The sequence below is a fragment of the Littorina saxatilis genome, linkage group LG3 (genome assembly GCF_037325665.1).
Source record: "Littorina saxatilis isolate snail1 linkage group LG3, US_GU_Lsax_2.0, whole genome shotgun sequence".
Lineage (NCBI taxonomy): Eukaryota > Metazoa > Mollusca > Gastropoda > Littorinimorpha > Littorinidae > Littorina > Littorina saxatilis.
This window is the reverse complement of record NC_090247.1, coordinates 17,428,966-17,452,725: the sequence shown is the minus strand read 5'-3', so window position 1 is coordinate 17,452,725 and position 23,760 is coordinate 17,428,966. Positions and strand designations below refer to the sequence as shown.

General features: G+C 40.5%; 2 long non-coding RNA genes across 2 annotated transcripts; one reads left to right on the top strand and one right to left on the bottom strand.

Moving 5' to 3' along the window:
* Window positions 1–6,983: 6,983 nt before the first annotated feature.
* Window positions 6,984–10,719, top strand: LOC138961766 (uncharacterized). Its single transcript, XR_011454304.1, has 3 exons — window positions 6,984–7,302; window positions 8,376–8,500; window positions 9,862–10,719. It is a non-coding gene; the product is annotated as an uncharacterized lncRNA (long non-coding RNA).
* Window positions 10,720–17,341: 6,622 nt separating this feature from the next.
* LOC138960871 (uncharacterized) lies at window positions 17,342–23,002 on the bottom strand. The gene is made up of 4 exons (XR_011454087.1): window positions 22,929–23,002; window positions 20,997–21,086; window positions 19,657–19,789; window positions 17,342–17,535 (listed from the first exon to the last, which is right to left on the bottom strand). It is a non-coding gene; the product is annotated as an uncharacterized lncRNA (long non-coding RNA).
* Between the last annotated feature and the right edge of the window lie 758 nt (window positions 23,003–23,760).

The window sequence follows — 23,760 nt, the reverse complement described above, 5'->3', positions numbered from 1 at the left end:
CGATCGCTTGTCCACTTGGATAATAAAATTACGGACATGCTCCACCCCCTCCCCCCCCCCTCCTCTAAACTTTGCCAAAATGGGTCCTCTTGAGACATCTCGCGTATGAGAACAAAAGAAAACCGAACGGCCAAATCATATGGACAACACATGTTGGATTTCTTCTTAGGGTACGCTCACCAGTAACAAAAAAATGCAGCCAATGTTTTCTCGAAAAGTTGTGTTTGTGTGTGTGTGCGCGTGCGCAGGTTTTTTAATGTACTGTTTCGTTGAGAGGATCGTGGGTAGTGTTTTTCCTCTTCATTTTAAAATGTTCATTACAGACATATAAGACAAAATAAAGAAAAAGAGAAAAATACAGCAAAAAACAAGTCGCGTAGGGCGAAAATACAACATTTACTGATTTAGTCAAGCTGTCGAACTCACAGAATGTCCATAGAGGGGGAATCGAGACGAGGGTCGTGGTGTATACATGTGTGTGTGTGTGTGTGTGTGTGTGTGTGTGTGGTGTGTGTGTGTGTGCGTGTGTCTGTGTGTGTGTCTGTGTGTGTCTGTGCGTGTGTGTGTGTAGAGCGATTCAGACTAAACTACTGGACCGATCTTTATGAAATTTTACATGAGAGTTCCTGGGAATGATATCCCCGGACTTTCTTTTTCCTTTTTTCGATTAATACCTTTGATGACGTTATGACGGGCGCTGTGGCGTGGTGGTAAGACGTCGGCCTCCAAAGCGGAAGGTCGAGGGTTCGAATCCCGGCCGCGGCCGCCTGGTGGGTTAAGTGTGGAGATTTTTCCGATCTCCCAGGTCAACTTATGTGCAGACCTGCTAGTGGCTTATCCCCCTTCGTGTGTACACGCAAGCACAAGACCAAGTGCGCACGAAAAAGATCCTGTAATCCATGTCAGAGTTCGGTGGGTTATAGAAACACGAAAATACCCAGCATGCTTCCTCCGAAAGCGGCGTATGGCTGCCTAAATGGCGGGGTAAAAACGGTCATACACGTAAAATTCCACTCGTGCAAAAACACGAGTGTACGTGGGAGTTTCAGCCCACGAACGCAGAAGAAGAAGAAGAAGATGACGTTATATCCGGCTTTTTGTAAAAGTTGAGGCGGCACTGTCACACCCTCATTTTTCAATCAAATTGATTGAAATTTTGGCAAAGCAATCTTCGACAAAGGCCTGACTTCGGTATTGCATTTCAGCTCGGTGGCTTAAAAACTAATGAGTGAGTTTGGTCGTTAAAAATCGGAAACTTGTAATAAACATTATTTTTTATCAAACGTTCCAAAAACAATTCCATCTTATTCTGCGTCATTATCTGATTCAAAAAACATAATACATATGTTATATTTGGATTAAAAACAAGCTCTGAAAATTAAAAATATAAAAATTATTATCAAAATCAAATTTCCGAAATCGATTTAAAAACAATTTCGTCTTATTCCTTGTCGGTTCCTGATTCAAAAAAACATATAGATATGATATGTTTGGATTAAAAACACGCTCACAAAGTTAAAACGAAAAATATAATATATGTATTCTTAAACGGATTTTTGTTTTGATGTACATTTTTCATTCAATTTTCTTTTCATGTTTGCTTGCTCTTCATTTAAACTGTACAATAGCCGCCATTTATATGTATTTTTCTAGAAAACTGTTAACACCACTATAAGCATTATGCTTGTTGTTGTTTACTCTATATGCGTTTTTTATTTGTAAATAATGCACAAACGATGGATAAAACAGTTTAAACCAAACGAAGAGAGGTACAGAAAAGCGTGCTATGCAGCACAGCGAAACCACTATGTACAGCGCTGAACAGGCTCGTCAGTTTCACTCCGTTTTGCACAAGCGGCGGACTACGGTCATTGTGAACAAATGCAGTGCGTTCAGTTTCATTCTGTGAGTTCGACTGAGCTTGACTAAATGTTGTATTTTCGCCTTACGCGACTTGTTGTTGTTGTCCTCAGTAATGCATGCAGGCTGCTTCAACCCTGAGTTGTTTTGCCTTTTTACATTTAGTCAAGTTTTGATTAAATGTTTTAACATGGAGGGGGAATCGAGACGAGGGTCATGGTGTGTGTGTGTGTGTGTGTGTGTGTGTGTGTGTGTGTGTGTGTGTGGGTGTGTGTGTGTGAGTGAGTGTGTGTGTGTGAGTGTGTGTGTGTGTGTGTCTGTGCGTGTGTGTAGGTAGAGTGATTCAGACTAAACTACTGGACTCCGATCTTTATGAAATTTTACATGAGAGTTCCTGGGAATGATATCCTCGGATTTGTTTTCTTCATTTTTTCAATAAATACCTTTGATGACGTCATATCCGGCTTTTTGTACAAGTTGAGGCGGCACTGTCACACCCTCATTTTTCAATCAAATTGATTGAAATTTTGGCAAAGCAATCTTCGACAAAGGCCGGACTTTGGTATTGCATTTCAGCTTGATGGATTAAAAACTAATTAATGACTTTGGTCATTAAAAATCAGAAACTTGTAATTAAAATTATTTTGTTATCAAACGATCCAAAGACAATTTCATCTTATTTTTCGTCATTTTCTGATTCCAAAAACGTATACATATGTACATTAAAAATATAAAAATTACGATTAAAATTAATTTTCCGAAATCGATCTAAAAACAATTTCATCTTATTCCTTGTCGATTCCTGATTCCAAAAACATATACATGTAGATATGATATGTTTGGATTAAAAATACGCTCAGAAAGTTAAAACGAAGAGAGGTACAGAAAAGCGTGCTATGCAACAGAGCGCAACCACTTCCGCGCTAAACAGGGTCGTTAATTTCACCGCCCTTTGTACGAGCGGCGGACTACGGTCATTGGGAAAAAGTACAGTGCGTTCAGTTTCATTTTGTGAGTTCCACAGCTTGACTAAATGTAGTAATTTCGCCTTACGCGACTTGATCTTTTTCCCACACACTTTGGACACGTGCGAGTACCAGCAATAGAAAATTAACAAAACACCTTCCTCCCCCTCTTAGGTGAAATGAAAGCGGACGTTTTCAGCGTGCATTCCCTTGAATTGACTGAATGGTTAATCATGCTTCCGTGATCTTGGGAGTTGTGGGTTTTTTTCTGTGACATTCACAAATATACAAATGACAGAGTCCGACTAAAGGCTTACTGGAATTTACTGTTGAGTAATAAGTGTGTCATCTTAGGACCATGCCAGTGCATGGGGGATATCTTGGATACAGGGCGGACAGGCTTGCAAGCAATATATAACTCTGACTTTTGACCGTCGTTGTAATTTCCCACTTTGTAGTTTCAAGGTATTTTAACATGTGGGCTTTATATTTTATAAGCTTGTACAAGAACATTGTTAGTAATAACGCGCGCTATTTTTAGTTAAAAAAGGGATCAACTTGGAATGTGCACCCGACATTCCAATTTGTTTTCCCCTTTCTAATAATGGGTGAATTTGTTTTATTATAACTGAATTGCTTACAACCGAAATACCTACATGCCGAAATAACTGAAATAAAAAAATAAACAAATAGACGAATAGGGAAATGATACATCTTTCTTTCTTTATTTGGTGTTTAACGTCGTTTTCAACCATTCAAGGTTATATCGCGACGGGAAATGATACATAAATAAGTTCAAAAATGAATGAGTTAATAAATCCGTTATGGCGAAATTTAGATAACAAATTAGGAACTTTAAAATTAATTTCAAATGAACTAACCAAATAACAAGATCAATAGGTAAAGTGTTGTATGGGGGATGTAACAAAATGAGGAACTTGAAAACCACCATGTAGGTGTCCGATGTGCATCCGTGTGTGAGTTCGTGTGTGCGTGCGCTTGAGAGTATGTGTATTCACGTGTCCATGCGTGTGCGCGTGAGTGAGTGTGTGTGTGTGTCTGTGTGTGTTTGTGTGTGTGTGTGTGTGTGTGTGTGCGTCCGTGTGTTTGTTTGATCAGGGTTCATACACCGATTAAATTGATCATGACATAAAAAGAGTAACTTTTACTAAAGAAAAAACTCTCATTTTGACAAGGACGATAAAAGCAGACATTCCGAAAGAGAGTTACTGGCTTTAAGCGAAAGCGCATGCATAACCCAATCAAATCAGTAAAACTGGCAATAACGTCACCATTTTATTCTTATGTAGTCTACACCTTGACTACGTTTAAACTTGATTTGGAACAAAAACAGCCATAATAATATAATAATAATAATAAATGAGCATTTATATAGCGCAACATCATAACTTTACAATTATGCTCTTTGCGCTTGACACATTCAAAAGTCAAACACAGTTATACAAGCATTTACATCTACATTCATAGTCAGCAACGCTTGATTAAAAGCATACACCATCAAACATACATTACAACAGATTCTTCCACTAATTAAGTAATAAAAACATGAATAAAATAGGTAGTAAAAACAAGGAAATACCAGCTGAATACCCTTAATCAAACAGAACATGTTATTAATACTGAAAAACAGCCCTAAATGTGTATACACATTATCACATTATCACTAAAACAACAAATACACTACATGTAGCCTACTGATGGACTGAGAAAACAAAATCAGGGGTTGTATTTCTTGAAGAGGTGCGTTTTAAGTGCTCGTTTGAATGCTTGGGGTGACTGAGAGTGGCGGATGTGAAAGGGGAGAGAATTCCAGTGTGTGGGTGCGCAGAAAGTAAAAGTGCGTTGTCCGTATGTTTTGGTTTTGGTGTGTGGAATGGTGAGGATGCGACAGTCAGAAGAGGCACGGAGTTGTCTTGCTGGAGAATAGACGGTGAGGAGTTCAGAGAAGTAAGCAGGAGACGAGCCAGAAAAGAAGTTAAAGCAGAGGGTGGACAGTTTGTAGTCAATGCGGGCTTGAATAGGTAACCAGTGCAGTGTGTGAAGAAGTGGTGTTGCGTGATCTCGTTTTCGTGCTTTCAGAATGAGGCGTGCTGCCGAGTTTTGGACTTTTTGTAGTTTATGCAGGAGATACAGAGGACAGCCAGAGAGAAGAGAGTTGCAGTAGTCGAGTTTAGAAAGAACAAAGGCACAGACAAGAGTGTTAGTTGTTTGAGAGGAGAGTGTGTGGCGAATGGTGCTGATCTTACGAAGCTCAAAATAAGCTGCTCTACAGACTAAAGATATATGTTTGTTGAGGGTCATGTCAGATGAAAGGGTGAATCCAAGGTTTCTAGCTGATGGGGAGAAAAGAATGTCGGTGTCGCCTACTTGAACAGAAACGGGTTGGGGAGAGGGAAATGTAGTGTTCTTCTTTTTGCACAGTAAGACTTCAGTCTTATCATCATTCAGCTTAAGTTTGTTATCGATCATCCAAGATTTAACATCAGTGATGCATGTCTGAATGGTCTGGATGTCTGAATGTGTCTCTGCAGGGGGACTGGGTTTATACAGTTGGGTGTCATCAGCAAAAGACTGATTTAAGACAGAATGGTTTTGAATCAGTGTGGAGAGGGGCTTAGTGTACATGATGAAAAGGATGGGACCGAGTACTGAACCTTGAGGAACGCCGAAAGAAAGTGGGGCTGGAGCAGACATCTGGCCATCGACAAGCACAGCCTGAGTCCTGCCAATGAGATAGGACTCGAGCCATGCCAGCGGTGGACCGGAGATGCCGTACAGAGTCTGAAGTCTATGGAGAAGTGTGACATGATCAATCGTGTCGAACGCTGCAGAAAGGTCAAGTAGGGTAAGCACTGACACATCACCACCATCCAGAGCAGACAGAATGTCACTGATTACTTTAAGTAGGGCTGTCTCAGTACAATGAGAAGGGCGATAAGCGGACTGAGAGTGCGAGATCAAATCATGGGTGTTCAAATATGACAACAGCTGCTTCAAAACTATCTTTTCAAAAACTTTGGACAAGAATGATAAATTAGATACAGGACGATAGTTTTTCAAAATATTGACATCAAGACTAGGTTTTTTGAGAAGTGGTTTGACAAGTGCAGTTTTGAACAATGATGGAAAAACACTAGATAACAGGCTATCATTGACAATTTGAGTAAGAGTTGGCAACAACACATCAAGATTCTCAAAAAGCAGTGGTGTGGGTATGGCATCAAGTGGACACGTTGTTGGTTTTGACTTCAGAATAATGGATTTAAGGTCTTTTTCACTGATTGGCTGAAATGATGTAAAAGAACAATCAGTGGGAACATCAACATGACTGGAGGAAGCAGAATGTGCACCCATCTGATCAAGTTCAGAGCGAATATCTGAAACCTTCTTGATAAAATATTCACTAAATACATCTGGCAGCTGACTAGCGGGGAAAACAGTGGGAAGTGGGGATACCTTACTGCGGCCGGTCAACCGGCTGCAAATATCGAACAGTTTTTTGCTTGAATCGCAGGCAATAATCTGGGTTTGGAGGAAGGTTGTCTTTGCTGCGTGTACTAACTTAGTTACAATGTCCTTTGCTACTTGAAATATTTGTTTATGAACAGTAAGACCAGTCTTGAGATACCTGCGCTCAGCACGCCTACGGTCACATTTGGCATCACGCAGTTCGACACAGATATCGGAATACCACGGTGCGGACTTGGACGGACGGACAGGGCGACGTGAAACGGGGGCATGGACATCAAGAGCAGCACGAAGTGTGGCATCAAGTTGCTCCACTAAGCATGACGTCAATTTGATGACGTCAGTTTCGACCAAATCAGTCATGCTGCACCAAGTATAACGTCGATTGGATGACGTCAGTTTCGACCAAATCAGCCATGTTCCACCAAGTATAACGTCGATTAGTATGGAACGCGAAAAGGGTCAAATGATCGATCACAATGATCGATCACAATGATCGATCATTTTTGCGTTTGACCCTTTCCGCCACGCGCGCGGAAAGGGTCAAACGATCGATCAAAATGATCGATCAAAATGATCGATCATTTTAGTGGATCCGGTGTCGACAAAAAGTGTAACCGGAATTTTACCGGCACACAGTCTGGAGTTCAGAGTTTCGAACTATTGCAAAAACAAAAATGGCGGCCGCCATGACAGTCTTTGATTTTGCTGTACAAAAAAATCAAATATTCAGCAGTCCGACGCATGAACCAAAGAATGATGTCGACAAAGAAGTTGAAACATTGATTGCGCTTTGGAGGGGGTTCAAATACAAGTCGTGAAGTGACCGGCACAGCTGATTTGGGACACGATCTACCTTGAGTCGGGAGATTTGCTATGAATACAATACTGACTACATTTAATTTCCACTTTCTACATCAGCGACTGTACAAATTTGGCTTGTACATCTTCCTGTCGCTAATTTTAATCGGTTTGGATCATCCAACAGGTAAGAGCAAGATTCATCCGTTGTGTGCGTGTAGTTTGCGTGTCCCACGGTGTGTGTGTTCGTTTGCGCGCCTCGGTGTGTGAGTGTGTGTCAGATTATATTGCAATAATAAATTTTTTAGAAAGTGAGAGCAAGGGTAGATCTAGATCTATGGGCCAGGCAGTACTGTCTGAGTGTCTCCGAAAGCGTGTTCAGTGTCATAGGAAAATAGGCCTACGAGCCATTGTGTAGTGGTGACGATGAAAGATACAGTTGTTGTTTTTCTGACAGTGACATTGACAATAAACGATCGTCAATGCATCAATGATTATGCACAGCAGCATCGGTTTCTTCAGAACTGCGCACGGTGGAGCAATGAACAGTAGACACTAAAACACAGCAAATCTAATGCATTGTTCACAGCATTGCTGTAGATCTATCTCGTTCAACTAACAATATAATGCAGTGAATGGCAAATCTATCTCTGAATAAACTGTTGTGATCCTTATTTTTAAACTGTAAATGCCATGGCTCACACCGCACTCCCAACATTAGAAGTATGTGTTCTAAGCTGAATGCATGTATAATTTGATATAGTAAGTGTGTAAAGCCAAGAGTAACACTAACTGGCCCAAAACAATTTTTTGTGTGTACAAATGAAGAAAGAAACTGACTTCACTTGAATCACTGCCACTGAAAGTGTGTCTATTGTGTATTTTTAGAAGGGTTATTCAACAATGACTTATTTTTCTGTTTAAATACTTGACATTTACTCTGCATGAACAGAGTCAGAGGTAAATTATTTTATTATTATTATTATGGTGAGCTTATATAGTGCGAACCACAAGTGCTCTCCACGCTTTACATATTAATTTCTGCCGTTTGAAATGGAATTTTTTACAGACAGACAGACAAACAGACATTTTTTTACACACAATTTGCTGCTGTATAAACTATGATTGTGAAAGAGGGGATAAAAGAATCAATGTGCGAGTGGTTTAATTATAATACAGTTATTATTTATTGTTAATTAATTATTTTATGGTGATCTGAACAACGAAGTGACACCACTATTTTATGGTGGTTTTTTTCAGGCCTCCTAAGAAACCAGAGATGATGTGTGGTGAAGTGTTCATACAGCTCTTGCCTTCAGATATATATGGATTCTGGAGAGGATTCAGACTGAGTGGGTATGCTGCTTTACAGACTACCCTGAAGAGTAAGTTACACATTTCTGTACCACTACCAAGTACTATACCTGCTTGTGCCTATTAAATTGTTATTGTAAAATTGATTTATGATATAAATTGGCACTGGTGATGGTAGTTTGAAGCTGTGTAGATGTTTTTGGCAGACTTTTGTACTTTGTGTTGTAAAGAGTCTATCTGTGTTTCACATTAGATGCACTTACAATCTAGATACATGTAGATACATTCAGCTATGTCAACACTTGTTACACCTGAATCTGAGAGTAGTGGCAGGAGATGCAAGTTTATTGACACAAAGACATTACGGCTTTGTATAAAATAAATTCTTACATCTGTATGTATCCTTGCATGGTACAATATGTACTATTTATACAAAATGGTACATAAAGCTTGGTTTTAGTTCTCTTTCTCTTCTCAAATCTTTTGCCACTATTCTTAAAGTAAATTACACAGTGTGAATGAACTATTGCAGTACAGGAAAGTAAAACAAAAATTCAAGATAAAATGAAATCATTACTAATTTACTGGAATTATTTTAAAGGCACATACAGTTATTCTTCCCTTGGCTCACCATCCTAGATCTTGCCAGGCTTTTACATGGAATAAGAATGAATCTGTTCACTCGAATACTTCTACATTCAACACCCTGGCTTCTTCCTGCTCAGAGTTAGATTTTGTTGTGGAAACCATTCTCAGATTAACAAACATGTTACTTCTTTTAGTGACTGTTGAGAAATTCGTTCATAAACAAAATTCAACTATGCACATAAAGCACTGACTGTCAGGATGTCAATATTTGATGTGTCTGGGTGAAGTTATGTTCCTATCCCATGTACAACTACAACTCTGGCCAGATCTGAAATGGCCAAAATCAATGGGATCAACACACATCCCCAGTATCTTCATCACTGGAAAATGTGGTGGGTTGAATGTATTTTAATTGGAAAAAAAGGCTGACAGGCGAGTGCTTTGGATCCTGAAAGTTCTGTTTTGGACTGAAATCGAGACACATTTCCCAATGAAACTGTATAGCGTTGATGCTGAAGAGCGAAACTCCGAAAGTGTGTGGGTTGAGGGCACACTTGTTTTTGACTAAAATCGAGGAACATTTCTGCCGAGCACAAAGTTCATACACGCACAGATTTTTTTTAATAGTTTAGATTACAATATCACACACACTATCCCCGATCCCAATAGTCATGTGAAGAGCAAGTGCATCCTCCTCCCCCCCCCCCCCCTACACACACACACTGCTCAACAGTACACACCTTCTCCCCCCAACACACACCCTCCCCTCGCTAACCAAAACTAACCAAAACCCATCCCCGTGAATACTGAACGTGCTCAGTTATGTGCTTTCTTTATTTTTCAGGAAGGACCGCTACATTAGGGGAAGGCTGCTTGCACCTTGGTTCCTGGGTTCGCTGGGGGCGATGATCAAATTCAGAGTACCATCACCATTCTGTGCTTTTCCATCTGATTCGGCTGAGAATGCTTCCAGAGGTTTCTACACTACCCGTCATAAAAAAAAGTAGGCAGATGCGTTTGAGGGCAGATCTTACTGATGAGGCTGTTGATTGAAAAACCAAGTATATGACTGAAAAGGCCATTACTTTCCCTACTTTATTCAGAAACAAAATTGGGTTTTCATGACGTAATGTCTATGCAGTGGAACCTACAACACAGACTGAGACACCCCCCCCCCCCCTCCCCCGAATCAAATTCACAAAATCAAGCTTCCCGTGCTAAAATCAACAACACAAATCAGAACAACTAAACCGAAACATGTTTTGCATGTCATTAGACAGAACCAATCAAATCTGCATCCAAAACAGTCAGTTTTGTTCACATATATCTTGTCTAACATGAACGCTATGGCATGCTGAGCGGTGCAGTTGTCAATCCTCTCAGAAGGCAGTTTTTAAAGTCGTTTTAGCGGGTAATGAGACCAAGAATGGTACATTTCAGAACTCCTCAACGCATTGTCTTAAAACTGTCAGTGATTTGTGCTAACACATGTTGTTAAGTACAAAACTGAGACCAAAAAATGGTACATTTCAGTAACTCCTCAACGCATTGTCTTAAAACTTGTCAGTGATTTGGGCTAACACATGTCGTTAAGTACACACAGAATCTCAAGTCATGTGAGATATTAGTTCTGCTGGTGTGCGACATGCCAGAACGAATTTTAAAAATAAAAATGTACCCTGTCCAATGAACTGAATTTGTAAAAAAAAATTAGCATGCATTAAGAAAAATGAAAGCTTCAATGATTGTACCTTCAATTTCATACATTTTCAACTATGACTGTTCACAGCGCACTTGTACGCACACACACATTCTTGGAAAATGAAAGAGCCATGATCAGTTAAGCGTGTCAGCCGTGAGCTTTGCTAGGCGTAGGCCGACATTTGCGCTCAGCGCTCTGAATGAGTCAAATTCTTAAAGATTAATTTTCGCGTTGAAATCCTCATACCGCCCATGTCTGATAAAATATGTACATGAAATTTAATTGTGTGGCGTATCTGTTATTGTTCTTGAAGATAACAACAAATTGTTTTTCAATGAGTCAGCAAAGACCTACCATCAATTTAAGAACTCTTTCTGGCATGTCAATTAACAGCAGACCTAATGTCTCAAATGACTTTAAAATCCGTATGAACTTTTCCACATGTGTTAGCACAAATCACCGCAACGTTGAAGGCAATGCGTTGAGAAGTTACGAAAACGTACCGGTTTTTGTCTCATTACCCACTAAAACATCCTCAAAAACCACCTTTTACAGCTTCTCAGAGGAATGACACCAACACCAATCAACATGCCTTAATGTCAGTGTTAGACCAGATATGTGAACACAACTGACTGATTTGGATGCAGATTTGATTGGTTTTTCTATTGCCGTGCAGAAGATGTTTTGTTTTAGGCAGTTCTGATTTTTTGTCAATTTTAACGCGGGAACATTGATTTTGCGAATTTGATTTTGCGGGGTGTCTGTGTTGTTGGTTCCACTGTATAGACACTATGTCATATAAACCCAATCTGTTTTCTGAATAGGTTTGGGGAATGAATGGCTTTTTCAGTCATATACAGGATAAACCCAAAAAATGTAACCCTAAAACAATGCTAATAACTTCTACATCTGTTGACTGAATCACTTTATTTTTAAGGTACATAAACCTCAGCCAGTGCATGACCCTTCCACAAAGTGGACATTTTGTAGATCAAATGTAACTGGTCAAATGGTCTGACTTTTGTGCTCTATTTCAAAAATAAATTCCAAATTCGGCGGTCGACTCACTAAAACGAAGTTTGACCATGAGCGGTATCAATACTTACTTAATTTAAACCCTCCAGACTTTTAGCTTATATATTATCTGAATGTCTGAGTATACACCCCCTAGATCATCGGTGACCTGAAGAAAGCAGTTAGCTAGGTTCAGAGCAATCACTATACAGGAAAACTTTCGTTCCATTGACAATTTAGGATGTGTAATTTGGAACACATTTTTGAGAAATTGTAAATGTCGGACCATTCTACCTACAGACTCGGAACTTTGTAGAATGGTCGTGGAAGAACTGAAGTTCATGCACAACAACTTCCTCCGAAAACGGCGTATGGCTGCCTAAATGGCGGGGTAAAAAACGGCCATACACGTAAAATTCCACTCATGCAAAAACACGAGTGTACATGGGAGTTTCAGCCCACGAACGCAGAAGAAGAATGCACAACAACTATGAAAATATTTACTAAACTCAAATGACTGGAACATTAACCCCTTTGTTGTAAAGTGCAATGTCGCGCAATTTTCATCAATGAAATGCATGCCTTCATCCACAGGAAATGTCCTGATCTTGTATAATTGCTGTATTCAAGTCACTGATTGTCTAATGTTCAGACCTGGGAACCCATACGATTTCGCCGTATTTTGTACGCATGATTGTCTAGAATACTTTTCTTTATTTGGTGTTTAACGTCGTTTTCAACCACGAAGGTTATATCGCGACGGAGGGAAGGGGGGAGATGGGATAGAGCCACTTGTCAATTGTTTCTTGTTCACAAAAGCACTAATCAAAAATTTGCTCCAGGGGCTTGCAACGTAGTACAATATACATGTATTACCTTACTGGGAGAATGCAAATTTCCAGTACAAAGGACTTAACATTTCTTACATACTGCTTGACTAAAATCTTTACAAAAATTGACTATATTCTATACAAGAAACACTTAACAAGGGTAAAAGGAGAAACAGTCGTCCAACCAATATGGGACTCCCCCTAACCCGCGTTTGTTTGTTTGTTTGTTTGTTTGCTTAACGCCCAGCCGACCACGAAGGGCCATATCAGGGCGGTGCTGCTTTGACATATAACGTGCGCCACACACAAGACAGAAGTCGCAGCACAGGCTTCATGTCTCACCCAGTCACATTATTCTGACACCGGACCAACCAGTCCTAGCACTAACCCCATAATGCCAGACGCCAGGCGGAGCAGCCACTAGATTGCCAATTTTAAAGTCTTTGGTATGACCCGGCCGGGATTCGAACCCACGACCTCCCGATCACGGGGCGGACGCCTTACCACTAGGCCAACCGTGCCGGTCCTAACCCGCGTGGGGTGTCTAGAATACTATCCAGTGGAAAAACAAATACGACGATTAATATTCCTCGACTACTTTTCTTCACAGGCGCAACCCGAAGCAGATCCAGTACTTTGTCTTTGATTCATGATTACAAACTAGTAACCTTAATTAACAGTGCGACAGACGCGTGTGAAGCATGTTTAAATGTGGAGTACGCTCATTTAAAAACAAAATACAAGTTTGTTTGAGAATACTCCAAGTGCAAAACAGGGATTCCCAGGTCTGAATGTTGATTGAGGTATACTTTCGTGATTCGAATTGCCCCGAATGTTACAATCTTGAGCGCTTAGATCGGGCAAGTTTGGCTACCGCTCAATTTTAAAACTCGTACCGTTGAGTGGATCCCCGAAATTGGAAACTTAATTTAAAATTGCACGAAAGTCAGCCTATTTGATCTTCAAAATTGTCACTTTGTAGAAGGGTCATGCATAGGCTGAAGTTTATGTCCACAAATGTAGAAGTTTTTAACCTTTTTATGGGTTGCATTGTTTTTGGGTCAACCTGTATTTTTTTTTTTTTTAATAAACGGCCTCATCATAAAGATTTGCCTTCAAACGCATCTGCCTACTTTTTATGACGAGTATTATAGTTGGCTCAGTGGCTAAAGAAACATTCTACAGGATGAATAAACAAACAAACAAATCTCATGATTCTCTATGTGTTTTAATGTGTGTGTGTGTGTGTGTGTGTGTGTTTTGGGGAGTTTGTTTTGGTTTTTAGTGAGAGGATGGCTGGTGGTTTGGATGGGGTGAAAACCCGAGTCACTGTGATTGTGGATAATTAAATTGTTGTTGTTGTTGCTGATGTCAGTTTCAAGGCACTGTTCTTCTTGCAAACGCCAAGTTTGGCTTACTATTTTATAACTGCAAGGGCTCTTACATGAGGTTAGGCCATCTATACACTTTGATACATACCAAACATTTACATTCTGACTGGGTCGTGTGCAAAGTTGGAATGTTTAAATGAATACATTTAGCGGATTGATGCCAGTAGAAGTTAAACAAATTAATTGATCAAACATTCCAACACTTCAAAGTAAACACACGGGTTTTTGACAGCTGGTATATGTTAAAGTGGAGGGATGGTCTTATTCCACGTGAAGCCTGCATGCCACATCTGAGTCGGTGAGCGAAATCGTTTACACTAAGTATGCAATCATTGTTCATCATTATCATTGAAACGTTCATACACAATGACACAACAAATGTTGTCGGAAACTCGAAAGAACACAAAAGAATAAAACATGATCAATGCAGCAAAACGCGCTACTTGTACAGAGTGGGTTACAATTTCATTCCTTGTTTAATTTAGCCTTCACATTTCCCTTATCATATCTTATATTTTAACATCGTTCTGTTCCTGTCAGCTTGAAAAGTTTGTAGTTTTTACTCACGAAACAGGCCAGTCTTCTGAAGTCAGTGCAACATCAAAGCTAAAATTTCACACATGAGATGCATTTTAATGATCAGCTCCACTGAAGCAATGCATTTAAACTGGCGCAGATTAATGTTCAAATGATGTTCAAGCAACAGCTAGCTTCCTTATAGACAGAGTGTCTAAGTTACAAAATATAGTCATCTCAGTATCCAACTTCATTACCTCTGTTTCTTTGCTTGCTTAGAAGAACTTCTCAGAGTGTTTGCGGCATTCATCAAACAAGATCATACACATTAAAATATTGTCACTTCCTACTCATTGAATAATGTATTCATTGTATCTAATTATTCACGTTAAAGACCAGCACACAATTGCAATCATTTAAAGGCAGAGTAAGCCTCCCGTAAACCATCACAGATACGGTCAGGCTTTTACACACAGTACAAACACCATTTCATTTAAACACTCACCAATTGAGAACATCCTAGGTGCCCTCCGTAAAGAGCGAACAATTTTCAAAGAATTTATTTTTGCGTGGTTTATCTTACCCCTGAGCCATCGTGAACCCGTGTGATCCATTTTTCCCTTTTGACAATGCAGTCGTCATAGTTAGTCATTTGAATGCGACTCGACGTGAGCTTATCTACAATAGCACGTTTTTTTTATGCACGAAACAACGGCTGTGGTTCACAAGAACTCTAGCGATGGCTTTTGACTGTTGAGAGGAACGGCGATTTGCACTGATAAACCGGCCGTCGTCTGCTACGACCCTTGCGTGACCCTGCTTCCGGGCTTTTCTTTTTTTAAACTTTCACAACTTCGAATTGTTCTGATCTTGTCTTGATGAAAAACGAATTCTTTTATGATTAAAGAATGTTTGTGTAACAAGCTGTCAATTTATTATTTAGATTTTAAAAGTTAGGTCTAGCGCAAAAACGAGGCGCCGTTGTTGTTAACGGAACAAGTCTACGAAAATAAATTCTTTGAAAATGTCTCACGCTCGACAGAAAGCAGCCAGGATGTTCCCGTTCGGTGAGCGTTCAAATGGAAGTATGCTTGTGCTGTATTTAGACGCTCGGGGAGCTCTGTGATGGTTTACGGGAGGCTTACTGTGCCTTTAAATATGTCACTGACATAAAGTATTCTACCCGATCTGGAAAAAAAGCAGAAAATCATAAGTGCATGATTCAAGTCACTGAGGATGTCTTGTAATTCGGTAGTGTTTCCATTTAATCTTTTCTCTTTACATCTCACAATTCTTTTACTAGTTTATTTTGTAAGCAGAACACCAGGCCAAAACGTTGTTGGCTCCTTTTGTACCTATTATGACATCACACATTTTTAAGGATTTGCTTGCTAACTTGCTTGTTTCTTAATTTGTTTAATCATAATGATCGGCTCAAAATTAAATTCCTTCCTTTGTCTGGCACTCTTGTTCTCAACTCTCTCGATCCCTCCCTCTTAGCGGTTTAGAGAGAGAGCGGGAGAGAGAGAGAGTGTGTGTGTGTTCGTGTTTGTGTTTGAGGGTGTGTGTGTGTGTGTGTGTGTGTGTGTGTGTGTGTGTGTGTTCGTGTGTGTGTGTGTGTGAGAGAGATAAAGACTGAGAGAGAGAGAGAGAGTTGATCTATTATGTCTTGATTCCCTCATTTAATTTTCTTTTGTTGTATAGTGTAGAACTTAGAAAGCTTCATGACATACATGTGGTGCGGTTTTATGGTCGTTTAACTCTCCATCGGTGAACCATGCAATTATTTCTTTTCAACGATTGACTCGGTCTCTACTGACAACTCTAAACTCCACAAAACACGACTTTTTCAGTTCAGAAATGTCAGTCTCGCTCCCATAAATTGAAACACAAACTTAAATACATCCATACATCATTGTCTGTTGCAAAGTTCCAGCTTTGCTTTAAATGCACAATCATTAGGAGGGACACGGACCTTTTCCCAGGACATACCGACTGAGCCATCACTCAAATCTTCGACGACACTGACTCAGCCTATATGCTGCGTACATCTCCCCGGCCGGGCAGTTTTAGCTGTCGTAATGTGCGGAAGAACTGAGAGAAACGTTTGCGTTCCGCTTATGTTTGTCTTGTTTGCTTGCCAAAATAATATTGCATCGATCAACCACTTTCGCACTGTTACCATGCTCCCATGCTGGTTTGTTTACCACTTTCGAAGGTGAAGAGTTCACCGCGCCTGCGCAATGACGGAGATTTTCCTATGACGTCACCTGACGTAAAAACTAGATTTGATGACGTTACCCGTACACGTTCCTGTATACGTGCTGAAAGTGGCACATCTAGATCTGTTGCAGACGAACGCTTCGCGCCAAACACTTTTCACACAGTAATTTTAACTACACACCCCTAAATGTACTCGCTAAAACAAGCAGATTTTTTGTTTATTTCTCTTGATATTTCATGCTCCTTCACGCCGCACCAGAACACGCAATCTACTCATTTTAATTTCTAGTTGCGTTCTCTGTGCTAATCCGTTCCATGATTTTCCGGAAACAGCGCAAAAGGATCGATCATTATGATCGATCGTTTTGATCGATCGTTTGACCCTTTCCGCGCGCGTGGCGGAAAGGGTCAAACGCGAAAATGATCGATCATTATGATCGATCGTTTTGATCGATCGTTTGACCCTTTCCGCGCGCGTGGCGGAAAGGGTCAAACGCGAAAATGATCGATCGTTTTGATCGATCGTTTTGATCGATCGTTTGACCCTTTCCGCGCGCGTGGCGGAAAGGGTCACACGCGAAAATGATCGATCATTTTGATCGATCATTTTGATCGATCATTTGACCCTTTTCGCGTTCCATAGATTAGATGACGTCAGTTTCGACCAAATCAGCCAAGTTCCACCAAGAATAACGTCGATTGGATGACGTCAGTTTGGATCCTTTGTCACATGGGGTGCTTTTCAGGCACCAGTCTTACGTGTGGGCTTGGCGATTCCCTTCCTCATTCACGTGGTTTTACAACGTGAAATTTCATGGTTGTGACTGCACTGCATAAGCAAACTGGAAAGCAAAGATATTGTTTTATTATTGTCGTCGACCATCTGAAAGATTTATTTTCTTGTGTGAGTGTGTGTGTGTGTGTGTGTGTGTGTGTGTGTGTGTGTGTGTGTGTGTGTGTGTGTGTGTGTGTGTACCCATGTTTCCACAGGTTTGGTTGCCTAAATCACCATAAGGCAACCATCCACACGTGGATGGCAACCTAAACTCTGGATGGCAACCTAATTGTGTGGATGGTCGCTTCATTTAACACCGTTAAATTGACTTTTTTGACGGAAAGAATGTCATAACAATGTTCAAAATGACATTCTTTCCGTCCTCTATAGGCGACGAAATAGGTCAAATTTTGTGCATTTTTTAGTGCAAAATTCTTCGATGCCGGAGCGAGTACTGCACCCAGTGCTGTTGTAGTGCAAGTGCACTAGAAAGGCACTACACCCAGTGCCGCCTCTTAGGTAACCATCCACACTTTAGGTGTGTGTGTTTGTGTGTGTGTGTGTGTGTGTGTGTGGTTTGTGTGTGTTTGTCCCAGCGAAGCTGGAGGTATCCCACGAACGCATTTTCATACCGATAATACATGATAAAGAAGGATTCTTTGTGCCCGGCTACGTGCTACAGTTGGAGATGGAAGTTCACCAAAAATTGGGACCATACTAACAAAAATACGGTGGGTGCAATAGTCGCCCCCATTTTTTCAGCAAACGCCACCCAAGGCCGCTTTGGACGGGTAGAAATTCTGTACTTTCCAAGTCTATTTGTGTGTGGTTGTTCAAGACTATGGATGAAGCTCGCGTGAGAAGATTACGTCACGGTCAAAAGTCTTTGACGTCGATAAATGCATCATGACGTCATGCCTCCCTGTAGTCTTTTTCTCTCGCGCGGTGTGTGTGTGTGTGTGTGTGTGTGTGTGTGTGTGTTCATTTTGTGCACATGTGTTAGTGTTAGTGTATGTGTGTGTGTGTGTGTGTGTGTGTGTGTGTGTGTGTGTGTGTGTGTGCACGCATGAGTCTGTACTCGTATGTGTGTGGTGTGTGTGTATTTGTGTGTGTGTGTGTGTGTGTGTGTGCATGAGTTTGTGTGTATGTTTGTGTGTGTATGAGTGTGTATATGATTGTGTTTGTTTATGTGCGTATTTGTTTGTTTGTTTGCTTAACGCCCAGCCGACCACGAAGGGCCATAATTATCAGGGTGGTGCTGCTTTGAGATATAACGTGCGCCACACACATGGCAGAAGTCACAGCACAGGCTTCATGTCTCACCCAGTCACATTATTCTGACACCGGACCAACCAGTCCTAGCATGCACTAACCCCATAATGCCAGAAGCCAGGCGGAGCAGCCACTAGATTGCCAATCTTAGAGTCTTAGGTATGACCCGGCCTGGGTTTTAACCCACGACCTCCCGATCACGGGGCGAACGCCTTACCACTAGGCCAACCGTGTATGTTCGTATTAGTGTGTGTTTTGTGTGTATGAGATTTGTGTGAGTCAATGTGTGTGTGTACGTATGTGTGTGTGTGTGTGTGTGTGTGTGTGTGTGTGTGTGTGTGTCTGTTTGTATAAGAGAGAGAGAAAGAGAGAGAGAGAGAGAGTGGGTACGGGTGGGAGTGTGTTTGTGCGTGTGCGTAAGTGTGTGTATGTGTGTTTGTTTGTAAAGGTGTGTATGTCCGTCTGTCTATATGTGCGTATGGGTGTGTGTATGAAGTGTGTTTGAGAGAGTGAGTGAGTGCGTGTGAGTGAGTGTGTATTGTTGTACGTGTGTAACTTGAGGTATGTGTGTGTGTGTGTGTGTGTGTGTGTGTCTGTGTGTGTGTTCGTGTGTGTGTGTGTTCGTGTGTGTGTGTTTGAGAGAGAGAGAGAGAGAGAGAGAGAGAGAGAGAGAGAGAGAGGTTTGTGCAGACAAAACCCAGCTAATGTAGGCCGTAATCCAAAGTAAAATATAATGCCTGACACGGCACAACCCCTGGTTGAAATATTGCGAAGAGAAAAAAAACCTGTATATTCATCCTGCTAAATTGTTACGTTTTTAGAAAGAAATATTGGTCTGTATGTGATGATATTATAAAACACGTGGCAATTTAAATACGTCCCTTTTTCAAATGAACATAAGAAGAGGAATAGCTACAGGAGTCTTTTGTTGTTGTTAAACCAATTCAATGTAGTGACATATTAGCGGAAGTGACGTTGGTGCCGACGTCCTCCTCATTGGGTTTGAACTGAATGGTGATCACTGCGTATGTCAAGACGGTGCCACAAATCTGTGGAAGAAACGTTATTATTCCATAATGACATAAAATCTTTTTGTTTTCAAAAAGCAACACTCTTTATCTGAACAGATTTATTTATCCGCACCCTCCCACCCATACACACCAACAGACAAGAACAAAATCACACACTATATACCCCCCCCCCCCCTTCCGCTGGATGTTTGACGTTTGAATGATGAAGGTATGAACTGTGTGGATTGATGACGTATGAAAAGTTAAAGTAAGTAGAAATATGTAGAAATGGTGAGCAAACGTTCCATGGGAATGGCTGACGTATCTAGAGTGAAAGTAATTAAAATAAACATATAGCAATGGTGAGCAAACGGTCCATGGGAATGGCTGACGTATCTAGAGTGAAAGTAATTAAAATACACATATAGCAATGGTGAGCAAACGTTCCATGGGAATGGCTGACGTATCTAGAGTGAAAGTAATTAAAATAAACATATAGCAATGGTGGGCGCGGCAAACGTTCCCTGGGGATGGCTGACGTATCTAGAGTGAAAGTAATTACAATAAGGATGAAGCAATGGTGGGCAAACGTTCCATGGGGATGGCTGACATGTCTAAAGTGAAAGTAATTAGAATAAGGATGTAGCAATGGTGTGCAAACGTACTGTTCAATGAGGATGACTGACGTACCGATGGTGAAAGTACGTACTGTAAGGATGTAAGAATCAAAGGACAAGAATAGTTAGGTTTACTACAACGTTCAATTTTCGTAACACAATAAGACAGCTAATTTTCAAAAATCAAGAATTTAAAAAAAAAAAAACAAGAATGATAAGGTACTGCAATATTCAATTTTTGAAACAAAACAAGTACATTAATTAACAAGTACATCGACCAAATCGTCTTTATAGTGAACATACCAACACATACAGGTCTTTATTTTGGACAAACTTATCTTAAAAAGTGTTGGTTGTGATCAGTGTCTGTCAAGATGGCTCAGAGCCATATACGGCTTATGGTTCTGACAATTTGGCCAGAGACTGATCACAAGCAACACTTTCTGAGATAAGTTTTCGTTTCATTTATTTGTCTGTCTGTCGACAATAAGTCGATGTTATTGTGAATATCTTGTTTGCTACAAAAATTGAACGTCGCTGTACGGCTGGTTTTAAAATGTTTGATTTTTGAACATTAGTTGTCTATCTGTTTTGATCTGTGAGGATGTAGCAATCGTGGGCAAACTCACCATGAGGATGGTTGACGTGTCGATGGTGAAGAGACGATACACGTGAAACCCAATCGGTCCGCTCTGTAGCTGAGACTGAAACGCTGATATCTGAAACACACATGCTTTGTACATTGAATCTAAAAAATATGTACAATCAAAACATGTTTTTTTATTTTTATTTTATCTCAAAGCAGATCTGACTTTAAAGTAAATACGTTTCAAATTTGGAGCGCAAAACAGCCCATCAAAGCCTTGCAACACAAAGTTTTTGGTCTCAATGGGAAAAAAAGTACGAGGGTTAAGCCTGTCCTTAGCTGGGCGAAGTCGATTACGCGTACCAAGCTTTAGCACTGAGTTTTTGGTAAAAAAAGTCTTCGCGAAGTCCACTTCGGGCTCAATTAAGGACGGTCTTTAGGGGGTAGGAGGTTTAAGAAAAAAAAGGGGAGGTGAGTTGGCATGGGAGTTGAACTGTTTGTTCACGAGAGCTTAATCTGGAAGCTTAATGGACTGGGTGGCCGAGTGGTAACGCACTTGCGCTCGGAAGCGAGTTCGACCCTGGGTCATGGCGTTAGCAATTTTCTCCCCCCTTTCCTAACCTAGGTGGTGGGTTCAAGTGCTAGTCTTTCGGATGAGACGAAAAACCGAGGTCCCTTCGTGTACACTACATTGGGGTGTGCACGTTAAAGATCCCACGATTGACAAAAGGGTCTTTCCTGGCAAAATTGTATAGGCATAGATAAAAATGTCCACCAAAATACCCGTGTGACTTGGAATAATAGGCCGTGAAAAGTAGGATATGCGCCGAAATGGCTGCGATCTGCTGGCCGATGTGAATGCGTGATGTATTGTATAAAAAAATCCACCTCACACGGCATAAATAAATCCCTGCGCCTTGAATATGTGCGCGATATAAATTGCATTAAAAAAAAAAATCCCTGCGCTTAGAACTGTACCCACGGAATACGCGCGATATAAGCCTCATATTGATTGATTGATTGATTGATAATCTTCCTTCTAGCAATAAGATGCAACAATTAATGCGGCCCTTTAATTTAAAAAAAAACCAAGTCGCGTAAGGCGAAATTACTACATTTTGTCAAGCTGTGGAACTCACAGAATGAAACTGAACATAGTCCGCCGCTAGTGCAAAAGGCAGTAAAAGTGACGAGCCTGTTTGGCGCGGTAGCGGTTGCGCTGTGCTTCATAGCACGCTTTACTGTACCTCTCCTCGTTTTAAGTTTCTGAGCGTGTTTTTAATCCAAACATATCATATCTATATGTTTTTGGAATCAGGAACCGACAAGGAATAAGATGAAATTGTTTTTAAATCGATTTCCGAAATTTAATTTTGATCATAATTTTATATTTTTAATTTTTAGAGCTTGTTTTTAATCCAAATATAACATATTTATATGTTTTTTGAATCAGAACATGATAAGAATAAGATGAACGTAAATTTGGATCGTTTTATAAAACTTTTCTTTTTTTACAATTTTCAGATTTTTAATGACCAAAGTCATCAATTAATTTTTAAGCCACCAAGCTGAAATGCAATACCGAAGTCCGGCCTTCGTCGAAAATTGCTGGGCCAAAATTTCAATCAATTTGATTGAAAAATGAGGGCGTGACAGTGCCGCCTCAACTTTTACAAAAAGCCGGATATGACGTCATCAAAGACATTTATCGAAAAAAAAAAAATTCCGGGGATATTATTCCCAGGAACTTTCATGTCAAATTTCATAAAGATCGGTCCAGTAGTTTAGTCTGAATCGCTCTACACAGACACACAGACACACACACACACACACATACACCACGACCCTCGTCTCGATTCCCCCTCTATGTTAAAACATTTAGTCAAAACTTGACTAAATGTAAAAAGAAAATTGTACAGATTGTTAAAAGTAAGAGTGAAGCCCTTGTCTTCACCAGTGTTGTAAATTAACTCACAGCATTGTATGGTTTCCCTGCCATCTGTTCAATGCGTAGAGAAGACAAGATACCACTCGGTTTGTGCATCTGAAAATAGACATTAATACACTGATATACATTAGTACAAAGTGTGTGTTTAGCAAACCAACATCTTTGGCATTTGTGTCTGTATTCTTCCTCAGTAGTACATGTGAGTGTTCATTTATTATTTCCTTTCTATCTTCGTTGTCGACAGCAAGAACTTTATAACCTGTGCCATCTGCATCAACATCAGCAGCAGCAACAACGCCATCGCCTACATCAGCACCAAGAAAGCACTCGTCAATGCTGTAGCATTTATCTTTATTGTAAAATACACATGATCCTATTATTCTCAACTGTCAATGTCATGTCAAAGGGGGTAACACTTTCATTTAACATGTCACATCTGCTGTGGCAGCAAGACAAATCTGGGCAATCTTATCACTCCCGCATTTACCTCAAGAGACAAAACCGCTCCTGTCATCGTTACTGCGGCCAGCTGTGCACATGAATGTACAATCATGTACATGATTATGCCGTTTAAAAGCTGCTCATTGATGTCAGCATAAATGAAAATGTGCAGTCCCAAAAGCATGACAGGCAATCCTCCAGCATACGTCACAAACAGGAAGTGACGCAACACCACCGTAGACTTGTCAATTAGCGTACATAACTTGCTGTGACGAAGGCGGAAGTGCTCCAAAAGCAAGGCAGGAGAAGCCATATTTTCAAATCGTTGGTGACGTAATTCTGCATTGAATCGTTTGCCTTCCAGCAACAGTAGAAACCACAGGAAAGCATAGAGAAGGACAGGAACCCACAGCCGTGT